Source organism: Rhinatrema bivittatum, chromosome 3, assembly GCF_901001135.1.
Source record: "Rhinatrema bivittatum chromosome 3, aRhiBiv1.1, whole genome shotgun sequence".
Taxonomy (NCBI): domain Eukaryota; kingdom Metazoa; phylum Chordata; class Amphibia; order Gymnophiona; family Rhinatrematidae; genus Rhinatrema; species Rhinatrema bivittatum.
The window spans coordinates 516,732,104-516,757,719 of NC_042617.1; the positions used below are offsets into that span (position 1 = coordinate 516,732,104).

Here is a 25,616-nt window from a genome sequence, read left to right on the forward strand (position 1 = left end):
CTGGCTTCTCTGTGCCCGACTCTCACTAGTGCTATCAGGCTTTCACCTCTAGAAGCACAGAAACTATCAATGTTTAAAAAAAAAAATAGACGGGTTTGTTTTTCATCATCTCAAAGTTCTGATTGTGTATAATTTGATAAGCATGCCTGCAGGAAATGGTTAAGGGATACTTTCCCCCCTCTTTACTTCTTCTCTGCATCATAATTAGTGGAGGGGAAACGTCAGGTTCCTGCTTCTGCCCCTCCTCCTTCCAGAGCACTAGCAGCAGTGTTAGGAACAGTCAGAGAGAGCCCTGCTGGGAGGAAGATTGCAAGCTGTAAGGATGGGTTATCTCTTACTAAACCTCATAGGAAATCATGAGTCTACAGGGGGAAAAGGGATTGAAGAAGATTAATGCTGGGATTCTTTCAACTCTGAACGGAACTGTAAGCAGTCAGAGGAAATCAGCTGTCCAGTGTTAAGAAGGTAAAACGTATGACTTCTAAACTGTGCAATCTAAAAATAATACCAAGAGTGGCTTTCTTTGCTATTAGAAAGGTCAGAAACAGGTCTACAAGCTGGAGGTTTTTAAATATTCAGTCTGCATGTGTTTAACTGATCCGTTGACAGGAATTTGTAGCAAGACTTCATTAACCCTGTGGTTAATTTTAGGTGAAACTGCCAAACTACAGCAAGGAGCTCCATCAAGGGACCAATTAACTCCCTTCATGAGTGTCATCATGCTATGCACATTTGCAAAAGGAATCCAAAATCCATAATATATTTTGGTAAATAAATGAATTGGGGGATGTACAATAGCTGATGCTTTTTGACGGCTATGTAGATTGAGGAATTGCTCTCTCCCCCTCTCTGTGTTCCCTATTAGTTTTACTGGTGAACTTGTCTAACCCAGATTTTGGGTAGAAAAGCCACCCTTTGCTAAGGATGACTTGTTGCACTGGTATAACCGTTCTTCTTTGCATACTGTAGTCTCTATTTTTAAAAAAATGAACTGCATAACATGGAAATTCTAATCAAATAAATATCAAAGACATAAAAGGTGAGTGAGAAGATAAGTATTGTATATATGTGGTTAAGGAAAGTCAGGAGTCACTATTTTGATTTTTTAATCCCTAAATTCCTAAGAACTAATTTGAGTTAAGGCAAAATGTCATTTTCCTTATTTTCAGAATCGCGTGTAGGCAAATGTAAACGCTAGTCACCCACGATGCCAGTCCTGCCTGTTGCTGAATTCCTGTAGGTGCAGGTTAGAAAGCTTGGGTACCCTGAGTACCAGACTCCAGGAGGACACAATGTGCACTGGCCCTCTTCAAGAAGCAATTGCATGTGGGCAGCACTGAAAAACTCTTGAGTCAGAAATAATCATTTGCATCATGGCATGTGATATCCTTAATGGCATTTATTTATCCACCGAACATCACTCCTCCCCCATAAAAAAAAATAAATTCTAATTTTCATAAATTACTGGAAAATTGGGCTCGTAATAGTAAAACAACAGTAATATATGATCAGGGGAACAAGATCTGGGAGTGAAGGCTGCAATATGTGTATTGAGAAAAGAAGAATTTAAATACATCAGAAGAGTGTGCTCTGACCACAGATGAGATGATAAAGTTTGCAGAGGGATTGTGTTGTTTTCCCAGTGAATGTTTTAAAAAGCATCTCTTGTGACTTTATGTTTTTTTTTAAATTAGTCTTATGAATGTAGAGTAAACACATGTTCTATGTTTCTATGCATACACATGATGAAAAGCTAAAAATAGTCCTATGGAATTTTTAAAATCCATTGATTGGGAAATGCAGCAGTTTTCTTTGTAACAACCCAGTCCTAGATCACATATGATAGAACCCATGGAGTAAGTGCCATTACATTTTTAGCTAAAAGAACTTTCTGGTGATTCAACTGCAGATAATTGGCCCCTTTTCTTTTGCATGTCTTTTAATCCTCTTCATGGTAGCCCTCCAAAGTTAAGAGACACTTTGTGAAAATAAAACCTATAGATTGCTTGTCTGCTGGATAGGAATTCCAGTTCTCACAGTATCTGCTTAGTACACTGATTAAAATAATGTTCTTTGCACACTCAAGGCAAATAGACTAGTGGTTCTCAACCAAGAGTACTTGATAGCCTGACAGGGGGTACATTGCCAAACTATAATTGCCACATGGAAGAAGATCCATTGGCAGCACCAATTGCATCATCACCTTTTAGATCACCAGTGGCATATCCCGGTTTCCTAGAAGCTGTAGAGCAGCATGAGAGGAACAAGGGGGGCAACTGGTCATGAAACAAAAGCAGAAGCAGCGGACACTGGAAGAGACAATGAAAGTGCAACATTTCCTATCCTCCACAGCTGCTATCTCCTCTGCCTCTTCCTATGGAATGGGCCTCTTAATTAGAAATTAAGGGCAAGGGAAGAGTTCAGGAACCCACAATCCAGTGGAAGTACTGAGAGGAGAGGATTACCTTGCTGATGGTTGAAAAAAATTGGTAAGTACTGCTTGGGGACATTTTTAGAACTTAAAAGTTTTGGGGAGAAATAAATTATTGGAGTATATTATTTAGTGTGTTTGTGTGTCAAATAGCTAGTCAGAGAGCAGGCAAAAAACAGGAGTTTGTGTGTCTGTATTAAATAACTAGTCAGAGGGCAGACAAAAACCAAGAGTTTGTGTGTTTGTCTTTCCCTCCCTACCATCCCTAGCTCATCATTTAATTTATAGGCAGGTGACATTTTCACACCAAAAAAAAAATAATAATAAAAATAATTAATCAGCCTTTTAACTTAAATTCAGAAATTTCCCATGCCTTATCAAGAGTTTAACCATTCCCTTATAGGTCACTACCAGATAAATAGTGAATACACTAATGCATTTAAAGGACCCTAAAATTGTATGCATTCCTACTCCTATAGCAACCTAAACTTAACTAAGAACTGATCAAATTTAAGATGAAGGCAGCAGTCCAGCAGCAAGAGGAGGGCTTTCCAGTCTATTGCATTGAGTGTCATATGAATGATTTTTTTTACCTGCCGGTGAGAAGTTGTATGTGTGCACCAGGTGCAAAGAGCTCCTGTCTCTCAGAGAATGAGTCCAATCTCTGGAGGTTAGAGTGGCAGACCTGGAAAAGCTGAGGCAGACAGAGAGGTATATAGATGAGACCTTCAGGGACATAGGAGCCAAGTTACAACTCCAGTCTGGTAGCCCTGGTGCTGTCTTGGAGGAGGAAGGTCTCATGATCAGAAAGCATCAGCCTGATACAGCAGGAAATGATCCTGTAGCAAGGACTTTCTCTCCAGGTGGTGCATTGTCCTTGCACATTAATGATGTGTCTCCCAGGACTACTGTCCAGGCGGGAAAGGTTAGTTCGGCCGTCATAGTTGATGATTTGATTATTAGGAATGTAGACAGCTGGGTGGCTGGTAGGCATGAGGATCGCCTGGTAACATGCCTACCTAGTGTGAAGGTAGCAGACCTCACACGTCACCTAGATAGGGTTTTAGACAGTGCTGGGGAGGAGCCAGGTGTTGAGGTACATGTGGGTACCAACGACATAGGAAAATGTGGGAGGGAGGTTCTGGAAGCTAAATTTAGGCTCTTTGATAGAAAGCTGAAATCCAGAATCTCTAGGATAGCAGTCTTTGACATGCTCCCTGTTCTACATGCAGGTCCCCAGAGGCAGACAGAGCTCCAGAGTCTCAGTGCGTGGATGAGACGATGGTGCAAGGAAGAGGGATTTCATTTGCAAAGAACTGGGGAACCTTTTTTGGAAGGGGGAGTATTTTTCAAAGGGATTGACTCCACCTTAACCAGGGTGGATACAGGCTGCTGGCGCTAACCTTTAAAAAGGAGATAGAGCAGCTTTTAAATGAAACCAAAGGGGAAAGCCGACAGTCACATGGCAGCACATGGTTCGGAGGAAGGATTCTTCAAAGGATACTAATGAAACATTAGAATTAGGGCATCCCAACAGAGAGGCTCTAATAATACGAAAAGGACTCCAAGTACCTATAATTAAAGACTCACCTGAGCTAAAAGATTCCCAGGGATATCCACCTTTTTGGAGGAGTCAGTAGACATGATAAATAGAAGAGCAACCCTGTTCGTGTCATTTGTTATGGAGAAAGATAAAGAAATGGTTATGGATAAATTTTTCAAAAATAAAGACATACTGTTTTGCGGGCAAAAAGTTTATATATTCCCTGATGTCTCTAAGCCAACACAGGCTAGGAGAAAGCAGTTTTTGGCCCTTAAAAATAAAGCATTACAACTAGGGGCAACTTTTTTTCTAAAGTACCCCAGTAAATGTTTTATTAATTATCAAGGGAAAAAATTTATTTTTTCCCAACCATCACATTTGGAAATTTTCTTGAGAGACAAAAGTCAGAATCAGGAATGTGTGGAAGAAGAGGTACCACCATCAATATTGTTAGCACATTAAGAAAAGTAGATTACTTCTCTCCTCCTTTGATTAATATATTAGAATTATGGGGATAAAGGGCCCCCGCATTATTTATAAGAGTAGTAGCTGCAAACTTGATAAAGTTATGGTTGAAATATTAGTTTTATTTCTGTTTAAAAATGTAGATCTACTACACTATTATGTTTGGGTTATGTCAATAATAGCCATGATTTTATTTTGTAATGACATTTAAAAACTCAATAAAGATTAAATTATAAAAAAAAAAAATAAAAAAAAAAAAAAAGATTCCAATTTATCCCTGTCAACTGAAAAGCTGAATGTATGTTAATGCTAGAATTCTAAGAAGTAAGATGGAGAATTAGAGTACATAACTGTGAATGATGACATAGACTTAATTGGTATATCAGAGAAATGGTGGAAGGAGGATAACCAATGGAATAGTGGTATATCAAGGTATTTGGATTTTCAAAAGGCGTTCAACAAAGTCCAGCATGAGAGGCTTCTAAGAAAACTAAAAAGTCATGGGATAAGAGGTGATGTCCTTTTGTGGAGTGTAAAAGACAAGAAATAGAGTAGGATTAAATGGTCTGTTTTCACAGTGTAAAAGGTAAACAGTGGAGTGCCACAGGGATCTGTACTTGGATCTGTGCTTTTTAATATATTTATAAATGATGTGGCGTTACGACAAGTGAAGTGATCAAATTTGCGGATGACACAAAATTATACAGAGTAGTTAAATCTCAAGTGGTTTGTAAAAAATTGCAGGGGGACCTTGCGAGACTGGAAGATTGGGCTTCCAAATGGCGGATGAAATTTAACGTAGACAAGTGCAAGTGATGCATATCGGGAAAAATAATCCTTGCTGTAGTTACACAATGTTAGGTTCTATCTTAGGAGTTACCACACAGGAGAGAGATTTAGGTGACATAGTGGATAATACATTGAAATTACCAGTTCAGTGTGCTGTGGCAATAAAAAAATCAAACAGAATATTAGGAAATATTAGGAAGGGAATGGCAAATAAAACGATGGATGTCATAATGCCTCTGTATCGCTCCATGGTGAGACTGCACCTTGAATATTGTGTGCAATTCTCGTCACCGCATCTAAAAAATGATATAGTTGTGTTACGCTGGGACGAGTGAAGTGTGCCCTTGGACCTCGGCGAACCAGGAGAGGAGCTCCGAGGAAGCGCCAAGGCAGGTGAGACGGAACCTCATCTGGGCAGAAACCGGAAGCCCAGGCCGCCGCCGACCTGCATGGCCTCCGTGAGGCCAACCATGCAAGGTTGGTCTCTGAGTAGTCCTCTGACCACTCCAAGCCCTTTCGGACCTGCCACTGGGTAACGGCAGAGGTGGCAGGCCAGACAGGAGGCAGAGGTGGACAAAGACCACAGACACTGGACAGACTCAGGTGCTGATGGAGACGAAGACTCAGGTACTTGACGAAGACAAAGACTCTGGAGCTGAGGAAGACAAAGACTCTGGTACTGGCGAAGACGAAGACTCAGGAACAAGGCAAGACATGGCAAGGCAAGGCATGGCATGGCAAGACAAGCTAAAATCAAGCAATTAAAAGTCTGGAACCTCCAAAAGAGCGCAGGACCTCCCGCCGCTCGCGGTCACAGAAGCACAGGACAGACAGCAGCCCCTCAGGAAGTCCAGGAACAGGAAGAGGGTGGACAGGCAAACAAGGTCCCTCAGGCACCCTCACAGCCTAGCCGAGCTGGTCGCGGACCACACTGTCCCCTACATGCCCTACACAGCCGGCCGGCTGGTCGTGGACCATGAGGGCAACGGGGCAAGCCCAGGAAGGGAAGACATCCAGACTCATGGATATCAGGACAGGCAGGCATCAGGACAGGCGAACAACTGGAGATCAGACACAGAGGACGTCAGGACACAGAGGACATCATAACATCAGGAACATGAATGCAGGAACATCTGGACACATCAGGAATGGAACAGACATCAGCAGAGACCAGGAACAAGAATGACGAGGGATCCCATGAAGACAAGAAGATGCCAGGCAGGAGCAGGATGCGAGGAGTCCTAAGGATGACTAGCCCCTTGCCAAGGCAAGGAAGAAGTGACTGAGGAGCCCTGATATAGGGCTCTGCTGGAGACGCCCAGGGAGTAGTCAGAAGGTGGAGCCCGGGGCATATCCGGCCGTGGGCCTTTTAAATCATGAAGAGAGGCACAGCCTCGCCCCTAGGGGCGGAGCTGGAGGCGGAATGGTGGCAGTGTCCATGCCACTGCGGAGCAGGCCTCCAGGCCTGCAAGAAGACGATGTTACTGCCAGCGCTGGAATGCAGAGGATGTTGGCGGCCTCCGGGCTACATGGGAATGGCGTCTGTGGCCTCCTGGCCATGTGATGAAGGGACATCGGTGGCTCCTGCCACAAGGGCAGGAGGTTTCAGAGTGGCCTCCAGGCCACAAGATGGACAGGCGATGGAGCAGGCCCGCTGTGGACCACGGTATCTCCAGCCGCGATGCAGGGAGGAGCAGGAATGTCAGCGGCCTCCTGCAATCAGGAGCACAACAAGTTGCACTGGAGAAAGTGCAGAGATGGGTGACCAAAATGATAAGGGGCATGGAACGGCTGCCCTATGAGGAAAGTCTAAGTAAGTTAGGGCTGTTCAATTTGGAGAAGAGATGACTGAGGGGGGATATGATAGAGGTCTGCAAAATCATGAAATGTTAATGTAAATCAGTTATTTATTCTCTCAGATAATAGAAGGACTAGGGGGCACTCCATGAAGTTAGCAAGTAGTTCATTTAAAAAAAATTGAAGAAAATTATTTTTCACTCAGTGCATAGTTAAGCTCTGGAATTCATTTCCAGAGGATGTGATTACAGCAATTAGTGTAACTGGGTTTTAAAAAAGGTTTGGATAAGTTCCTAGAGGAAAAACCCATGAACTGCTCTTACTGTACCTTGAGATTTATTTAATGTTTAGGTACTTGCCAGATACTTGTGACTTGAATTGGCCACGGTTGGAAATAGGATACTGGACTTGATGGACCCTTGGTCTGACCAGTATGGCATATCTTATATTCTAATATTCTTAAATTAAACCTACACAGGTGTAGGATGAAGAAGAGGCAGCCACAGGGACCAGAAGTGCAGCACTTTCATTGTTTCCCAGGGTCCCTGCTGCCTCTCCTGAATCTTATATTCCAGTGCAAAGTTGCTTTACTTCAGCTCCCCATTTGATATGGGAAAGAGAACAAGATTTGGGAAATGGAGTGGTGAGAGGTAGGAAGAACTAAAAAAGGAGATGGGGACTGGGAATTGGTGAGAAAGAACAAGCAAGGATGTGGGGGATACATGGAAAGACAGATAAGGAATGGAAGGCTGGAAAGTGGGAGGAACCAGATGGAAAGCTAGTGTTTTTATGTTTGGATCTAATTTATTCGGTTAATTTAATCAGATAAGTTCAAATATTTGCACTTATCCAGTTAAAGTAACTGGATAAGTAGCCCTGTCCTGATTTGTCCATTGCTAGCCCGCAAGATATCCAGCTATCTATTTAGCTGGATAAATACTTATCCAGCTAAATGTGGCTGGCCACTGAACATAACCGGATATTCAGCGGATACCACTTAGCAAGTCCCTATTTCTCCGGTTAAGTAGTGCTAAATATTGGCCTCCTGTTTGTTCAGGTAGGCATTTTTATAAATGCTGACTCTGGGTTTGCTTTGAGCCTATGATGGTCCTTTATTATACTTTGTATCAGCATTTCTGTGGAAGGATTTTGTGTACAGGCATTGATTACACTTGTCATCAGGTGTACATAGGAATATTATTGGCCTGTAGTCATATTGTTGATTTTGGGGATTTTTTTGTTTTTATGCATGATTTTATTGTGTATGTATCTTTTGTATGCCTCCTAGGACCTTGGCATAGGTGGCTTATAAATAAGGAGGTCAATATTCAAAAGCCATATAGACAGATAACTAAAACGTTATCTGTTTAAATGACAAAATGATGATATTAAACACTGTAAATGACTAAATTTAGTCACATAAGTCAGGGGTGTTCCAGAGGCAGGTGGGAGATATTTCGGGGAGGAGAGAGTTAGTTGCATAAGTTAACTTCTCTGGCTAACTGGTGGTTTCGCAAACCTGTGTTATGCAGTTAATTTTAAGATAACAGGGCCGCTGAATATAACCTGTTAGCTGGATAAGTTTTTCCGGCTATCTAGCCGAGCTGCTCAGTGGCCGAATATTAGCCCCAGTGTAAATAAATAAATGAGGAAAGGTGGAGACAAGCATAGAAGAAAAGAGACAATGGAAGGAGAACCAAGAAATGAAGTTGACAGACAAGATGAAAGCAGAGAAAAGAGAGTGGTGAAAGAAAGAACCTTAAAAAACCAAGGGAGAGAAAAAGCACATTTTAATTTATATCCAGTTTGGGTTTTGGAATATGAATTGTGAAGTACTAAATCATTTTAGATACTATGTGTAATTTATTTGTATATTTTAAAATCATGTATATAAGGGCTGACAAAAGCACTGCTGTACTCTTTTTAGATGTTTTCTGCATGTAGTATATATGTCTAAAATGTACCATGTACTAAGTTGGCATTTTTGTAATGTGGGGAGAATGAGGTCCTCTTTTCATATCCTCCTCATCTCAAAAGTGAGGAATGTAAACTTGGAGTTGTCAGCACTCCCTCCCTCTGCTGCATACAGGTCCTTCCATTCCTCTACCCTTCCCTCTCTCCTCCCTTCTCCCGAGCTTCAAACCAATGGCAATTTGCCGGAAAAAAGACAAAGCATCTAAAAAAAAAATGTGCCTTCCAACTTTCTCAGCACTACTGACTCTGCCGCATTGACATCACATCCTGCTAGATTCCGTTTGAATTCAGCAGCATAATATCCGAGGCATATGTACGTGTGTACATGTATGTATGTGTGCACACGTGTGTACATGTGTGTGAATACTTGTTATTTGGCAGTTAAATGCCAATTGAAAAACAGGCCCAAATATTACACTAAACTGTAACAAATATAGTATTTGCTGTGAATTCCAAATGTTTGTGATTCTGGCAGCACACAAAACATCACAAACTCTTAAACTGCTTATGGAAGGTTGAGAGCCACTGGGCTGTGCACTTACTAAGATCTTGCCAGATAATGTAATAGTATTAGCAGAGGATTCCATTTAATATTAGCTAGGATACAACACATCCCAAGCTTTCTGTTTCATTTTTTCTATGCAGTAACTGGGTGTAAAAAAAAAAATGCAATCTAAATTTAAAAATTTAGAAGATGTTCTCAGAGAATTAAATAATAAGTTATCCAGAAATTACATTTCTATGAAGTGAATATTATCATCAGAAGGATGATTAAAAAATACTGTGTTCTATACTGTGCTGCAGAAAGTAATTTCATTTAGTAGGAAACATGCTGGGAGCCGTGTTCAATTTCTTCCAGCAGACTTTGACTAGTTTAATGAACAGCCTGCAAGATTTACTGTGAAAATCACCTTATAACCCGGATTTGTCATAAAAGTGTTTGTTAGGGAGATTATGGTAATCCTTGAACTCTCTCTCTCTCCTTTTAGGACACTGCCTCGGGTTTCTATGCCACCAATTTTAACCCATTTGTTGTTGTGTTGAAACTTGAACCGGGAAAGCTTGAAAGAGTTGTCAGAATCTTCTTCAAATGGGAGCATGATTTACTGTTGTTGCTGCTTGTGTTTTGTTGTTTTGTGCACTGCTTCTTTTAAACATACCGGGCCTAATTTGTTTGAGGGGATTCTTCTATATTCACAACAGAGGGTAAAAAGCACTAAGAGTGGGAAAAAAAAAATGTTGTTTCATTTTTTGTTTTGTTTTGAGGGGTTTGGTTTCCCACAAATTTCATTTTGTTTAATGTTTATTTCATTTAAAAATGAAATAAACCCGAATGCTGAACATTTAGAAATTTGTCATGTTCTTACAGATAAGATAGCAACTTTTGGATTTGAACATCTGTGCATTGGAGGTGTCTAGAATATATGTCCTGACTTGTTAATTGACAAATCTTCTCAGTTAAGATCTAATGCACCTTCAAATCTGGGTTTTCAGAATTTACTTAATACATTTAGCCTTATTGACATCTGCTGACATTTGCATCCCACTGAAAAAGATTACACATTTTACTCGCCTAGACACGGAATGTACAGCAGGTTTGATTACTTCCTTTGTACCCCAAATTTGTTATCTAAGATATATGACACTAACATCATGTCTTTACACTATCAGGTCATCACTCTGTAAATGTTCGCCTAAATTTTGAATCTGTCCCATCAAAATTGTGGAGGCTCAGCATCTCCAGATAAACGGTTTCCTGACCTTGTTAAGAAAGCAATAGAAGAATTTGATATACACAATCCTGAGGAAGACTATATACCAGCCTTGAGATGGGAAGCTTTTAAAGCCTTTTTCAGGGGAAAGATTATTATTTTCGCTAGTTAACTTCATAAGGAAAAAAAATGAAAGGTGACTTTATTACTAGCTAAATTAGGAAATTGGAGACCCAACACAAATATGTTCAGTTCACATTCTTAAGGCTCTAGAGCAGTATAAGGAGAGAGTTACAGACTTTAGAATTGGGTAGGATTGGAAAGGCTTTGAAATATACCAAACTGAGATTCTATGAATATGGAGACAAGCCTGGGGCCTTTTTGGCTAGAGTGGTTAAAAAATGAGCTTATAGATCCTACATTACACAAATTGGGCAGAAGCAGGCACTCCTACAGCAAAATCTCAAGAGATTGAGAGGGCCCTTGTGCAATATTTTTCTACCTTTTACAGAGAACCTGATGGAGTTAACCTAACTGAGATCCAGGACTTTCTGCAAAGCTTGAGGTTGCCTTCTCTTGCCAACACCCAAAGGGATATGCTGGCTGTGCCTATCTAGCTTTTAGAAATTAAAGGCTGCAGTGAAGGCCCTGCTAGGTGGAAAGTGTCCAGGCCCAGATAGATTTTCCATTGAATTTTTTTTTTAATATTTGTTCCAGGTTTCCCTTTATTTCTTGACGGTTTTTAATGTGGCAGGAGAGGAAGGGCATTCATTGGGTACCATGGCTGATGCCACCATAACACTTATCCACAAGAAAGGAAAAGATGAATTGGAAATGTGGGTCGTATTGACCCATATCGCTCCTCAGCTCTGATATTAAAATAATGGCCAAAGTGTTGCAACTCAGGTTACAGAACTTACTTCCACAATTGGTACATCCTGATCAAACAGAGTTCGTGAAAGGGAGAATCTTGGCTTCCAATACCAGGAGACTATTTAATCTGTTGCATTTGACTAAACTAAAGGGAATATCAGGATTGGTAGTATCACTGAATACAGAAAAGGCATTCGATTGCCTAAAGTGGCCTTTTTCATTTGCTGTTTTGGAGCAGGTAGGGTTACCTGCTCACTTTATTGCCTGCATTAGGGCTATGTATTAGAGGATAAGGGCTCATTTATATACAAATGGGTCTCTCTCTTCCTTTTTTAACATAGCTCGCAGCATCAGACAAGGTTGCCCTTTTTCACCTCTACTTTTTGATTTGGCTATAGAACCCCTTGCAGTAGCCATTAGGCAGCATCCCGATATTCAGGTCAATCAGCTTGGGGGGTGAGTTCATAAAATATCTCTATATGCTGATGATGGTGTGATTGCCTCTCAAACATCTGGACCAGCATATCTTGCCCTCCTTTCAACATATGGAACCTTGGCTGGATACAAAGTTAATTTTGACAAATCTAAACTGTTCTTATTAGATCCAAGGATGGGAGTCCCAGAATGTTTTTCAGACTCCAAAGTGGTTGCTAACAGTTCTAAGTATTTAGAATTTTTGTTTCTAGAAAGCTTAAGGATCTTTATGCATATAACTATATCCCCTTACTAACTCAGATAAAACAAAATGTACAGGCCTGGGAACATCTAACAATTTCTTGGATGGGTAGAATTAACCTACTTAAAATGAACCTGTTGCCAAAGCTATTATTTCTTTTTCAACATATATCCTGCTTGATTCCTGCCAATGTGTTTGACGAATTAAATAAATGCATATCTAAGTTTATATGGCAGAGTCAACAAGTTCATATAAGGTTGAATCGATTGTGGTTACCCAAGACAAAGGGAAGTATGGCCCTATCTAATCTTCGTATATATTATTGGGCAGCCAGACTTATTGTTTTGTAAGCTTGGTCAGCCTCTCGAGATTAATCATGGCTTCAGCTGGAAAAACTCCAAGCAGAGGCAATTGATTTGGCGGTTCTTCCTTTTCTGCCTCAAGACTGTCCCAATTACAGAAGGATTTGTAGGAACAGCCATTTGTTAGCTCATCAGTGCAAATCTGGAGACAGGTTGTAAAATTTTTGGGATGGTTGGGGACTATTACCCCCATATATGAACATCCAATTCTTTTGGGCTGTATGTTTTCATTGAGCTTCAGAGATTGGAGAGATAAGGGCCTTGTGTATATAGCCCAACCTTGGGACGATGATGGGTTCCTTACTTTTCAATTATGTGAAGAATTTGACCTCTCCCTGATTTCCCATGCCTTTTATTTACAATTAAGGCAGATCTTAGGGGACAGGTTTGACCTCGCCAAGCCAGTTCATCAGTTGGGTGGTTCAGAAATCTTTTTGAGCGATCCTGATGCATATAGTAAACTTATTGCTCTCATATGCTATGGTATTCTTCTAAGCAAATATAGTAAAGAAATACCGCAATCTATTATTGATGCTTAGAATAATGACTTGGGTACTGAGTTAGATCACAGGGCTTGGAAAATTGTTTGGAATTCTGATCATCACATCTCTGTCGTGTTAGAAGAGTAGAGATAGTGATTAAGCTGTTAAAAAGAACCTATCGCTCGTCTATATTTTATTCAAAATGCTTTCCGGATGCTGGTGTTCAATGCTGGAGAGGCTGTGGTCAAACTGGCACATATATTCATATGTGGTGGTATTGCCTGGACGTTAGTCATTTTTGGACACAAATCATCCAAGAAATGGTTGATAACCTTAATGAACAGTTCATGTGATCCATGAGTTGGGGTTACTAGGCAGATGGAACAGGTCCTTAGTGCCAGCTAAATGTTGGATTTTGGCTGGGCACCTTCTTTTAACTGTTAGGTTTACAATAGCAATTTTTTGAAAAATCAGCCTGAGCACTGAATACTGGCATTTCCAGATAAGTGTTGTAGCTGACATTGAAAAGTTAAGGTAAGACCTTATAAATGAAAATGCTAAATATAATACTGTTTGGGGTCCGTATTTTGCGTATTTGGGAGGGTCTAGTTTCTTACCTGGCTTGATGCTGAACCTATGGTAGACCCTCCCAGTCTGGCCACTATATGCCACTATCCTTGTCCTTAATACCTTTTCCTTAAGAGCTATCCATACCCTTCAGTCCCTCCCATTAGGGGGTTCTGGATTGGATGACTCACTGCTATTAGCCAAGCCATGTTAATACACTGGGGGTTCAGTTAGAGCAAGCAGTCAGAAACTAAGGATGTTTTTTTTTTTCCTCACTCTGATGGGGCCTCCTGGCCTCACCCTAAAGAGTTTTCTTTCAGAGGGGATACCTCATTGTGTACTCCCTGCCAGAGGGTCCTTCTTACTTTAAGTTACAGAGAAATAGATTGTTCAGTCTGATACCCTTTAGGGGCCAAAAGGTTCTCACTAGAGGATCAAAGACCTGTGAGCCTACTCTAAACCCTAGGTAGGCAAGCACCAGTGATGGAGCCTACTGCGGGAGATTTGGAAGGCTAGAAGAGTTCTATTTTTGGAAGGAACTGTGTTCACCTTGCTTCTTTGGGGAAAGTCATCCTCACTGGTCATACTCAAAGGACAGGAGCTGAAGATCAGTGAGCCCATTCATACCCTGAATGTGGTAAGCACCTGTGACAGCATGAACTCCAGTTTAGGAAGAAGTATCCAGTTAAACTTTAAAGCATATTTGAACTTTGATTTAAGTGGGGAGAGTTTTGGATCCCCCATCCCCACTGGGATTTCAGTGCTGAGAACTAGCCCGATCCCTTGATTTTACCACATGAGAAATCCCTGAAGTAACAGTTAAGGTTAAAGGAACAACTGAACCAAAGGAGGAAAGAACCAGAGAAGGAGACCTCATCTGGATCTCTGCACATCAAGGAAACAAGAAGGCTGGGTGTCCACAGGGAAGAAGATGTCTAAAAGTAGGCTTTTTGTAATGCCAGGGGGACCCCTTCCAATGGGAGAGTATGCACAATTGAAATCACCATAGGCTCTACCCAGATATCTGTAACAAAGGCACCAATCTACCCATAAGAAAATTCTGTGCGACTAGTCAGATATACACTCATTTTTTGACAAATGGACTTTATTTAACTTTACGAATCAGTAAACTATTATTTTAGACCCATTCCTGGTCCTTTCTAATTCTTACAGTCTATCACCTCACAGGAAGCACTAACAGACACAATCTAAAGGGAACAAAGCACACTGGGGTTTTTATTCATCATCTGGGCCATAAGTGAGAGCTTCCCCCATAAAAAGAATTTCCCCCCCCCCAGGGATTAAGAGTTAAGATGGGGACAAGTCAGCTAATTGCAGGATCCCTGAAGAAATAAATTGGATTGTGTGCCCTGGGACTTAACACACATATATTCCTTATTAATTAATACGTACTTTGGAGGAAGCTCCTACTCTGAAGGCTTTAATGATTCATGGCTCGTTGTCTTAATTTGTGTTTTATTTGTATGAAACAGAGAAGATCTTTCTTTTGCTACTACTGTTGTATGCCATAAAAATGCTAGTTAGAACAAAAAAAACCAATATAAAAATAAAACTAAATAAATATTAAAAAAAAGAAGGGCCACCCAAGGCCTCCCATGCTCCAATCCATCCATCCCACCAAAACAAATGCTGTGGGCAGGATCTTCCTCAGCCCCCACTTACCAGGTATATGGGGGATCTGATGCAGAAGCCTAGGCTCAGGCCAAACCCGGGCATTGCATATGACAGAAGCCAAAATAACAGCGACCTTTAGCAGCCAGGGCCAATGCAAGGCCGAGGCATCAGCCTGGGCTTAGATTTTGGGACCAAGCTTCGAGACCTGGTCCTGACACCTAGGCTCAGACAGAAGCCTCGGCCTTGCATTGGCCTAGGCTACAGTAGGTTGCCGAGACTTCAGCCTAGGCCCTAAGCAAGGCCCAGGCATCGAGGCCTGGACCCGATGCCTGGGCCTCAGCCAAAGCCAGGGCCCAGGCCCAGGCCCGATGCTGTGGCCTGGTCTGGAAACCAGTTCCTGATGCCAGGGCCTCAGCCTGGACCCAGGCTCGACAATGGGACCTGTTCAGGAGGCCGGGCCCTGATACCTGGGCCTTAGCCTAGGCAGGAGCCCATACCCAGGCCCAATGTTGCAGCCCGGTCTGGAGACCAGGTCCCAATGCTGGGTCCTTGGCTCGGACCCAGATCAAAGCCTGGTGCACGGCCTGGAGACTGGCTCCCAATCCCGGAGCCTCAGCCCAGGGTCAGGCCTAGGCCCAGCACCCAGGCCTTGGAGGACTCCTGTCTTCTTTGGAGGTCTTCTGTCTTCTTTCTTCTTCAAGGATATGATGCCATCTGCTTGGGAAGCATCAAAGTTAATTAACTGCTGTGCATCCTCCCCAGTGGAGAGCGCCATTCTGAATTAAAGCAGCCTAATGTACAGCCTAATATGCTGCTGTCAAAATGGAACCCTCTGCAGGGAAGGAAGTGCCAGAGTTAATTAACTCGTGTGCCTCACAAGTGGATGGGGTCAGGTCATTGAAGAAGAAAGAAGAAAGAAAACAGAAAACTTCTGAGGCCTAGGCACCAGGCCTGGGCCTAATCTAAGCCAAGGCACTGGGGTCAGGACCCAGCCTCGAGCCTGGGTTTTGACTGAGTCCTCAGCATTGGGAACTGTTCCCCAGACCAGGCTGCAGCATCGATCCTGGGTCCTGGCCCCAGCGTAGGTGAGGCCCAAGCATCATGACCCGGCCTCTGGGTTGGGTCCTAGAAACAAGCCTGGGTCTGTGCTGAGGCCCAGCATTGGAACATGGTCTCAGGATTGGGCCACAGCATTGGGCTGTGGCCCAGGCATCGAATCCTGGTGTTGGGCCTGGGCCCAAGCCAGACCCCAGCATTGGACCTCGACCCAGGCAACAGCCTAGGCCAAGTCCCATGTGTTAGAACTCAGCCTCCAGGTTGGGTCCCAGCATCAAGCCTGGCCCTGGACTGTGATACTAGATCCCTGATGGAGTAGCTAAATTTTCAATTTTGGGGGTCTCAGTCGAGGACCCAGCAGTGGGCCTGGGCCTCAGCTGAGATCTCAATGTTGTACCACCATTTTCCCTGGAGGTACAGTCAAGGCAGTTGCCAGGCAGATCTCTGCAGGATCAATAATAAAGCTCAAGGGTTCTGGAAGACTGTCATCTTGGAAAGAAGGGATAGGGCATCAGCGCATAGATTCTTTTCTACTGGGTGAAGCCATAACTCAAAATCAAATTGATTAAAAAATAGGGAAGAGCGGGCTTGGTGAGCATTCAACCACAAGGCTTGAGCCAAATATTTAAGATTTTTTTGGTCAGTGTAAATCATTACCAGGAATTGGGCGCCTTCAAACAAATGGCACCATTCTATGAGAACCAATTTAACTGCTAAGAGTTCCAGGACACTGATGGTGTAGTTCCTCTCCACCGGGGAGAATTCCTTGAGAAAATGGCACAGGTAACAACAGCACCATGAGGGTCATGTTAAAGCAGAACAGCATGGAGGTGTTGACCTCTACGATAAATAGTCGGGTGGGGGTCAGGATGGCGAAGGCATGGATCATGGGTAAGTTCCTGTTTCAGACAGTCAAAGGCTTGAATGGCTTCCTCAGTCCAAACCCGAGGATCTGCTCTCTTCTTGGTAAGGACAGTGAGAGGTGTCGCCAGGGAAGAGTAGTCTCGGACAAACTGTTGGTAGTAGTTCAAAAACTCTAAGAAGTGCTGGAGAGCCTTAAGCTCCATCGGGTGGAGCCAGTGAAAAATGGCAGCTAACTTTTCTGCATCCATATGGAAGCCTGTAGAAAAGATAATGTACCCCAGAAAGGAAGTTCCTTTTGCTCAAACAAGCAGTTTTCCAGTTTAGCACAGAGCTGGTTCATTCGATTATTAGAAATGTAGATAGCAGGGTGACTGGTGGACGTGAGGACTGCCTGGTAACTTGCCTGCCTGGTGCGAAGGTGGCAGACCTCACGTGGCACCTAGATAGGATTATAGACAGTGCTGGGGAGGAGCCGGCTGTCATGGTACATGTGGGCACTAACGACATAGGAAAATGTGGAAGAGAGGTTCTGGAAACCAAATTTAGGATTTTAGGTAGGAAGCTGAAATCCAGAACCTCCAGGGTGGCATTCTCTGAAATGCTTCCTGTTTCACGTGCAGGTCCCCAGAGGCAGGTAGAGCTCCAGAGTTTCAATGCGTGGATGAGACGATGGTGCAGGGAAGAGGGATTCAGCTTTGTAAGGAACTGGGGAAACTTTGGGGGAAAGGGGAGACTTTTCCGAAAGGATGGGCTCCACCTTAAGCAGAGTGGAACCAAGCTGCTGGCACTAACTTTCAAAAATGAGATAGAGCAGCTTTTAAACTAGAACAAGGGGGAAAGCCAACAGTCACTCAGCAGTGCATGGTTCGGAGAAATGTATCCTTGAAGGATACTAATGAAACAGGAGAGTTAGGGCATCCCAACAGAGAGGTTCCATTAAAAGCAAACATAGTCCATATGCCTATATGTAAAAAATCACCAAAGCTAATGATTTCCGAATTATCCCAAACAACTGAAAAGCAGGTTGTTAAAACAAACAAAAAACACACTTTGAAATGTCCATATGCCAATGCCAGAAGTCTAAGAAGTAAGATGGGAGAGTCAGAGTGTATAACAGCAAATGATGAGATTGACTTAATTGGCATCACAGAGACTTGGTGGAAGGAGGATAACCAATGGGACAGTGCTATATCAGGGTACAAATTATATCGCAATGATAGGGAGGATCAACTTGGTGGGGGTGTGGCACTTTATGTCTGGGAGGGTATAGAGTCCAACAGAATAAAGATCATACAAAAGATTAAATGCTCAGAAGAATCTAAATGGGTTGAAATCCCATGTGTGTTGGGTAAGAGTATAGTGATAGGAGTATACTACCGTCCACCTGGACAAAATGGTCAGAAGATGATGAAATGCTAAGAGAAATCAGGGAAGCAAACCAATTTGGCAGTGCAATAATAATGGGAGATTTCAATTACCCCAATATTAACTGGGTAAATGTAACATCAGGACTTGCTAGAGACATAAAGTTCCTGGATGTAATAAATGATTGCTTCATGGAGCAATTGGTTCAGGAACCAACAAGAGAGGGAGCTATTTTAGATTTAATCCTTAGCGGAATGCAGGATTTGGTGAGAGAGGTAACAGTGGTGGGGCCACTTGGCAACAGTGATCATAACATGATCAAATTTAAACTAATAACTGGAAGGGGGACAATAAGTAAATCTGCAGCTCTAACACTAAACTTTCAAAAGGGAAACTTTGATAAAATGAGGAAAATAGAAAAAAACTGAAAGGTGCAGCTGCAAAGGTTAAAAGTGTTCAACAGGCTTGGACATTGTTTAAAAATACAATCCTAGAGGCGCAGTCCATACGTATTCCACGCATTAAGAAAGGTGGAAGGAAGGCAAAATGATTACCATCATGGTTAAAAGGTGAGGTGAAAGAGGCTATTTTTGCCAAAAAAAACCCCCTTATGACTTACCGGAGTCGGCCAGGTACTCCTATGTTCAATTAGTGCACTTTGCTAGGACTAACCTGCTTGCTACCCATTTGGTTCAGGGTGAGTCAGATTTTGAAAAGCTGTGTGAAAGGACGCATGGCTGTACTAGAATTTTGTCCCGGTTGTACCGTATGTTAGTGTTACAGGATACCACTATTTTCCCCTTTCAAAAGGCTTGGGAGCAGGACCTACAGGTCAGCTGGTCCCCTCAAATTTGGAAATCGATATTTCAGAATCTAGGTAGGGGATATATTGCGGCTTCTCTTATTGAAAACTCCTATAAGCTGTTATATCGTTGGTATAGGTGTCCTTCACAATTGCATAAATATACGCCTCTTTATCCAGATACATGTTGGCGAGGCTGTACAGAGGAGGGCACATTTTTCCACATGTGGTGGGCCTGCTCCCATGTTCAGGTTGTTTGGGGGATGGTACATAAATGGCTCTGTGCAATTTTTCCTGGAATGCCTGTTTTCACACCTGCACACGGGCTGTTAGGCCGGGCGATTCCAGGAATGTCGCAGCCCTCTAATCAGTTAGTCCATTATGTCTTCACAGCCAGCCGTTGTGAGATAGCGCGCTTGTGGAAATCCCCCACCCTCCCTACAATAGAGGACATTCAAAGTAAAGTGCGGAGGATCTATAGATTATCCCATATCACCGCTTATAAACATAAAAGAGTGTCCCACTTTGCGCGCACTTGGCTTCCCTATCAAAAATGGCTTGCCAAGGTGTCAGGGGCAACTGTGATCTGAATCTTGTTTTGACCCCGGAATGGCCCAAATCTAGTTCTGTATGTCCAGGGCATCTTGAACTGGTTTCTTGACTTCCCCTGGCATATGCCTCATTTGTTTTATCTCCTTTATCATTGTCTTTGTGTACATGTGAAGCAAAGGGGGGGGGGGGGGGGGGGGGCTGGGTATAACAGTCAAATGAACCATGCATAGACTGTGGGAGGGGAATACCAGTATGGACTATGTCGTATTGTGTTACTGTTTACACTATCAGGTCAAGGCTGTTCCCTTTGTTTATTCAATTTACAAGTGCATAATCAGTTTACAATTGCATACGCAGTTTGGAATGTACATGCTTGTTGGTTCAATAAAAATCTTAAATACAAAAAAAAAATAAATTGGAAGATGGATCTATCTGAAGAAAATAAGATAAAACATAAGCATTGTCAAGTTAAGTGTAAAACATTGATAAGACAGGCGAAGAGAGAATTTGAAATGAAGTTGGCCATAGAGGCAAAAACTCATAATAAAACCTTTTTAAAAATATATCCAAACCAAGAAACCTGTGAGGGAGTCGATTGGACCATAAGATGACCAAGGGGTTAAAGGGGCTTATAAGGAAGATAAGGCCATTGCAGAAAGACTAAATGAATTCTTTGCTTCCGTGTTTACTAATGAGGATGTTGGGGAGATACCAGTTCTGGAGATGGTTTTCAGGGGTGATGAGTCAGACGAACTGAACGAAATCACTGTGAACCTGGAAGATGTAGTAGGCCAGATTGACAAACTAAAGAGTAGCAAATCACCTGGACTGGATGGTATGCATCATAGGGTACTGAAGGAACTCAGAAATGAAATTTCTGATCTATTAGTTAAAATTTGTAACTTATCATTAAAATCATCCATTGTACCTGAAGACTGGAGGGTGGCCAATGTAACCCCAATATTTAGAAAAAGGCTCTAGGGGCGATCCGGGTAACTATAGACCAGTGAGCCTGACTTCAGTGCCAGGAAAAATAGTGGAAACTATTCTCAAGATCAAAATCGTAGAGCATATAGAAAGACATGGTTTAATGGAACACAGTCAACATGGATTTACCAAGGGAAGTCTTGCCTAACAAATCTGCTTCATTTTTTTGAAAGGGTTAATAAACATGTGGATAAAGGTGAACTGGTAGATGTAGTGTATTTGGATTTTCAGAAGGCATTTGACAAAGTCCCTCATGAGAGGCTTCTACGAAAACTAAAAAGTCATGGGATAGGAGGCGATGTCCTTTCGTGGATTACAAACTGGTTAAAAGATAGGAAACAGAGAGTAGGATTAAATGGTCAATTTTCTCAGTGGAAAAGGGTAAACAGTGGAGTGCCTCAGGGATCTGTACTTGGACCGGTGCTTTTCAATATATATATAAATGATCTGGAAAGGAATACGACGAGTGAAGTTATCAAATTTGCGGATGATACAAAATTATTCAGAGTAATTAAATCACAAGCAGACTGTGATACATTACAGGAGGACCTTGCAAGACTGGAAGATTGGGCATCCAAATGGCAGATGAATTTTAATGTGGAGAAGTGCAAGGTGTTGCATATAGGGAAAAATAACCCTAGCTGTAGTTACACGATGTTAGGTTCCATATTAGGAGCTACCACCCAGGAAAAAGATCTAGGCATCATAGTGGAAAATACTTTAAAATCATTGGCTCAGTGAGCTGCAGCAGTCAAAAAAGCAAACAGAATGTTAGGAATTCTTAGGAAGGGAATGATTAATAGAACGGAAAATGTCATAATGCCTCTATATCGCTCCTTGGTGAGACCGCACCTTGAATACTGTGTACAATTCTGGTCGCCGCATCTCAAAAAAGATATAGTTGCGATGGAGAAGATACAGAGAAGGGCAACCAAAATGATAAAGGGGATGGAACAGCTCCCCTATGAGGAAAGGCTGAAGAGGTTAGGGCTGTTCAGCTTGGAGAAGAGACGGCTGAGGGGGAATATGATAGAGGTCTTTAAGATCATGAGAGGTCTTGAACAAGTAGATGTGACTCGGTTATTTACACTTTCGAATAATAGAAGGACTAGGGGGCATAACGTGAAGTTAGCAAGTAGCACATTTAAGACTAATCGGAGAAATTTCTTTTTCACTCAATGCACAATAAAGCTCTGGAATTTGTTGCCAGAGGATGTGGTTAGTGCAGTTCGTGTAGCTAGGTTCAAAAAAGGTTTGGATAAGTTCTTGGAGGAGAAGTCCATTAACGGCTATTAATCAAGTTTACTTAGTGAATAGCCACTGCTATTCAGTTGCATGGTATCTTCTTAATGTTGGGTAATTGCCAGGTTCTTATGGCCTGGTTTGGCCTCTGTTCGAAACAGGATGCTGGGCTTGATGGATCCTTGGTCTGACCCAGCATGGCAATTTCTTATGTTCTTATGATTGTGACTAAGGCATTGTAGTACTTGCCTAACATGAGAGTGGTGCTGTTCCAAGGTCTTTGAGTAGATGAGGATTTTATCTAAATAAATTACGGCTTGAGAATGGAGCAGATCTCGAAAAATGTCATTTATGGTGCCATCATCTGGAAGACCGCAGGTGCATTACAAAGGCCAAATATTCGTAATGACCATCTCCTTTTTGATGCGAATCAAATTGTATGCACCTCGCAGGTCTAATTTAGTAAAGACTTGGGCTCCTCTCAGCCTATTGAACAATTCAGAGATCAGTGATAAGGGGTACCGGTTCTTTTTGGTAATCTTGTTTAGGACCCGATAGTAAATACACGGTTGAAGAGACCTTTTCTATTTTCCCAGGAAGAATCCAGTGCCAGTGGGGGACAATGATGGTCGGATGAAACCTTTAGCCTGATTATCCTGAATGTACTGCAACATGGCCGTGGTCTCTGGTTTGAATAGTGGGTATACTCTCCCCGGGGGGGGGGGGGGGGCATTTTCCCCAGCTGAAGTTCAATTGGACAATCATAAATTCTATGAGCGAGTAGCACATCAGCATTTTTAAGGCAGAAAACATTGGAGCAGTCTATGTGGTGGCAACCAAGGCATTGAGAGGCACGCACAGACCAAGCACAAGGCAGGAGGACGAACAGCAGTTAAACATTGCTAGAGGCAGGTAGGACCCCAGTTCGCTAACTGCAGAGAGACCCAGTCAATGCTGATGAATAACAAACCAGGGAATGCCAATTATCTTATTTATCAATCTGGGAAGCACATAGAACTGCACATCCTATGAATCTCTTCGCTGGGTCTAGTACCATCACATCAGAGCGTGAAATGGCAGCTCCCTGCCGCGCAGTGATGTCCAAAGCCAAGGAGTCTGCAAAGGCAGCTGAATTCTAAAAAAGATCCCAGACAAGTTAGCTGGATATGTTTATCCAGTTAACTTGTTTGGCTGGACAGCAGCTGAATATCTACCTCAAAACGTATACAGCTATCATGTTTTAATACAGTACAGATAATACCACATACATAAAAAGTCCTTTTATTCAAGCTGCCTGTAATTTGCCAACTTTTATTTTTTTATTATGTTGTCCTTCTTCAGTAATAAAATTATTCCTGGCAAAGGAGCTTGAAATAGTAATCTGAGAATCATACTTCCCAGTTGGGGAGGGGACTGTGAGGCAGTGCCCCTAGTGTTCCCCTATTTACCTGTGCAGGACCAGGTTAGATGCCTGGTCCATCTTAAATCCACCTTAAATGCTCTGTGGGTGGGATCCGGTGGGACAGGTGGGGCTCATAGGGCGTAACTAGAGACTGGGGAGTAAGAGCTGGGATCCAGGTGGGGATAACTAGACCAGGCCCAGGTCTCCTGAGGGAAGGCAGTTACTGTACGTATCACTGTCCAAACACTGAGCTGAGACGAAGCAGTACAAACTGTGAGTAGAGAGAGTACACTGTCTGAAGGTAAAGGCAGTCTACTGTTGTGTATATACTGAAGCTGTGAATAAAGATTATGTTTTAAGAAAGGCTGGAGTCAGACTTGTTTTGTCTCCAGGCCTGTGGGAATCACCGCTCATTCCCAAAGGATCATAAAGCAGTTTCTTCACTAAAAATACTTTGCATTCTGTCTCAGTCACAGGTGAATCCCAGTTACTATCTCATACCCCGAATGCCGAATGGAGGCAGTGCATACAAATCTATCTTATGCATCTTCATTGTGAATATCCTGAAAACCTGTCCTTTTTATGGCTCTCGAGGACTGGAGTTGCCACCTCTGCAATAGGTTATCATATTACAGTACCGATTTTAAGGCCTCTAATTGCCAGCTCAACTAACTATGATGGTCTGAGGGTGTGGTATATTAGCCGCACACCACCTATAATCCTTTCCAGTCCTCACACATGGGTATCATCATCTGATGGAGCCCGGCCCGGAACTTTGATCTCAAAGATTCTAGAGCTTTCAAACATGCCCTACTGAACAGGTGCATCTGTAGTTATCACCCTGCCCCCTAGGCAGAGTACCTCAGTCCATGATATAGCTAATACATGGAGAAACCAACTCCCAGGGTAGGTGGGTGGGTTTTGTGAGGACTTAGATTCTGCTGTTCTCAGAGAAACACCTGTTATAGGTAAGCAACTCTGCTTTCTCCGAGAACAAGCAGAATGGTAGTCCTCACACATTAGTGATTCCCAAGCTATAGGCTGCCTGAACAGGACAAAGCAAGGAACTCCACAGGGCTGTAAGCACCACCTTTCTGCCCATTTCCTGTGAGGCAGCTGACCCAAAACAGGTCTAGGCAGGAAAAGAGTTGGGTTCTATAGAAAAGAAAACCATAGAACAGACTGAGTCACAAACCCCGATGCATGGCATGTGTTGCAAATTCCAGCAAGAAGAATACTTTGCCTAACGGAAAATATTATAGTCATGGTCTCAAATCAACAAACTCTGACAGTAGTCCCAGAACTTCCCAGATACAGGAAAAGGCATAGAGAACCCACCAAAAGAGATCCCTTGGACGAAGACCGCAAGTTTCCTTTCATGTCACTAGTCAACTGAAAAGTCAGAATGTGGTCCACTAGCATCTGAAGGACAGAATGCATTTGCAGAAGCATGCCCAGTGATTGGCTGATAGGCTCAATAGGCAGAAAAACTCTAAGCATCACTTGGAAGAAGAAATGCTAACAGCAACCAGGTCTATGACAAGTCTTACCTGCCAAAGTACCAGACAGATCTGACCACCCAGGACAGATGTCAAGAGGGTCAGGGGATGAAAGGCAATCCCTGAAACAGGATTGCTAGCCCAAAACCCCCTAAGTAGGGAGTTAAACTAGGCCTGAAGCTCACCCATGCTCTTCCCTGTCAAGGGTAGGCCTATCCATCCTGTCCATAGGATAGTTCAGGAGAACCAGGAGGTACTTTGGTCAACCCAGTGAAGTATGAAAAGTTAAAGGCAGTACCGGTCAGAACTTGATGAAAAAACAGGGAAAAGCTAGTGTACTGTTTACTGCAGGTATACACTAAGATATACCATGAATGCCCTAGCTTTTCTATCCCCCCCCCCCCCTTGCTAGGATGTTCTTCTCAACCCCAACCAAACAACTCACTGCTTATTCCATTAGAGATTTCCCCCACCCCCCACCAAGGTGGACCTCTCAGCATGATAGGAACAGCTAAAACTGAGAGCAAACTCTCCACCAAGA

General features: G+C 42.7%; 1 protein-coding gene across 1 annotated transcript in view; it reads left to right on the plus strand.

The window, feature by feature from the left end:
- Nucleotides 1-258: 258 nt before the first annotated feature.
- LOC115088195 (brain and acute leukemia cytoplasmic protein-like) overlaps nt 259-25,616 on the plus strand; it is a 91,466-nt gene continuing 66,108 nt past the window's right edge. Inside the window, exon 1 of the mRNA XM_029596220.1 lies at nt 259-465. The gene's annotated coding sequence lies outside the window, so the exon portion shown is untranslated. The remainder of the gene's footprint in view (nt 466-25,616) is intronic.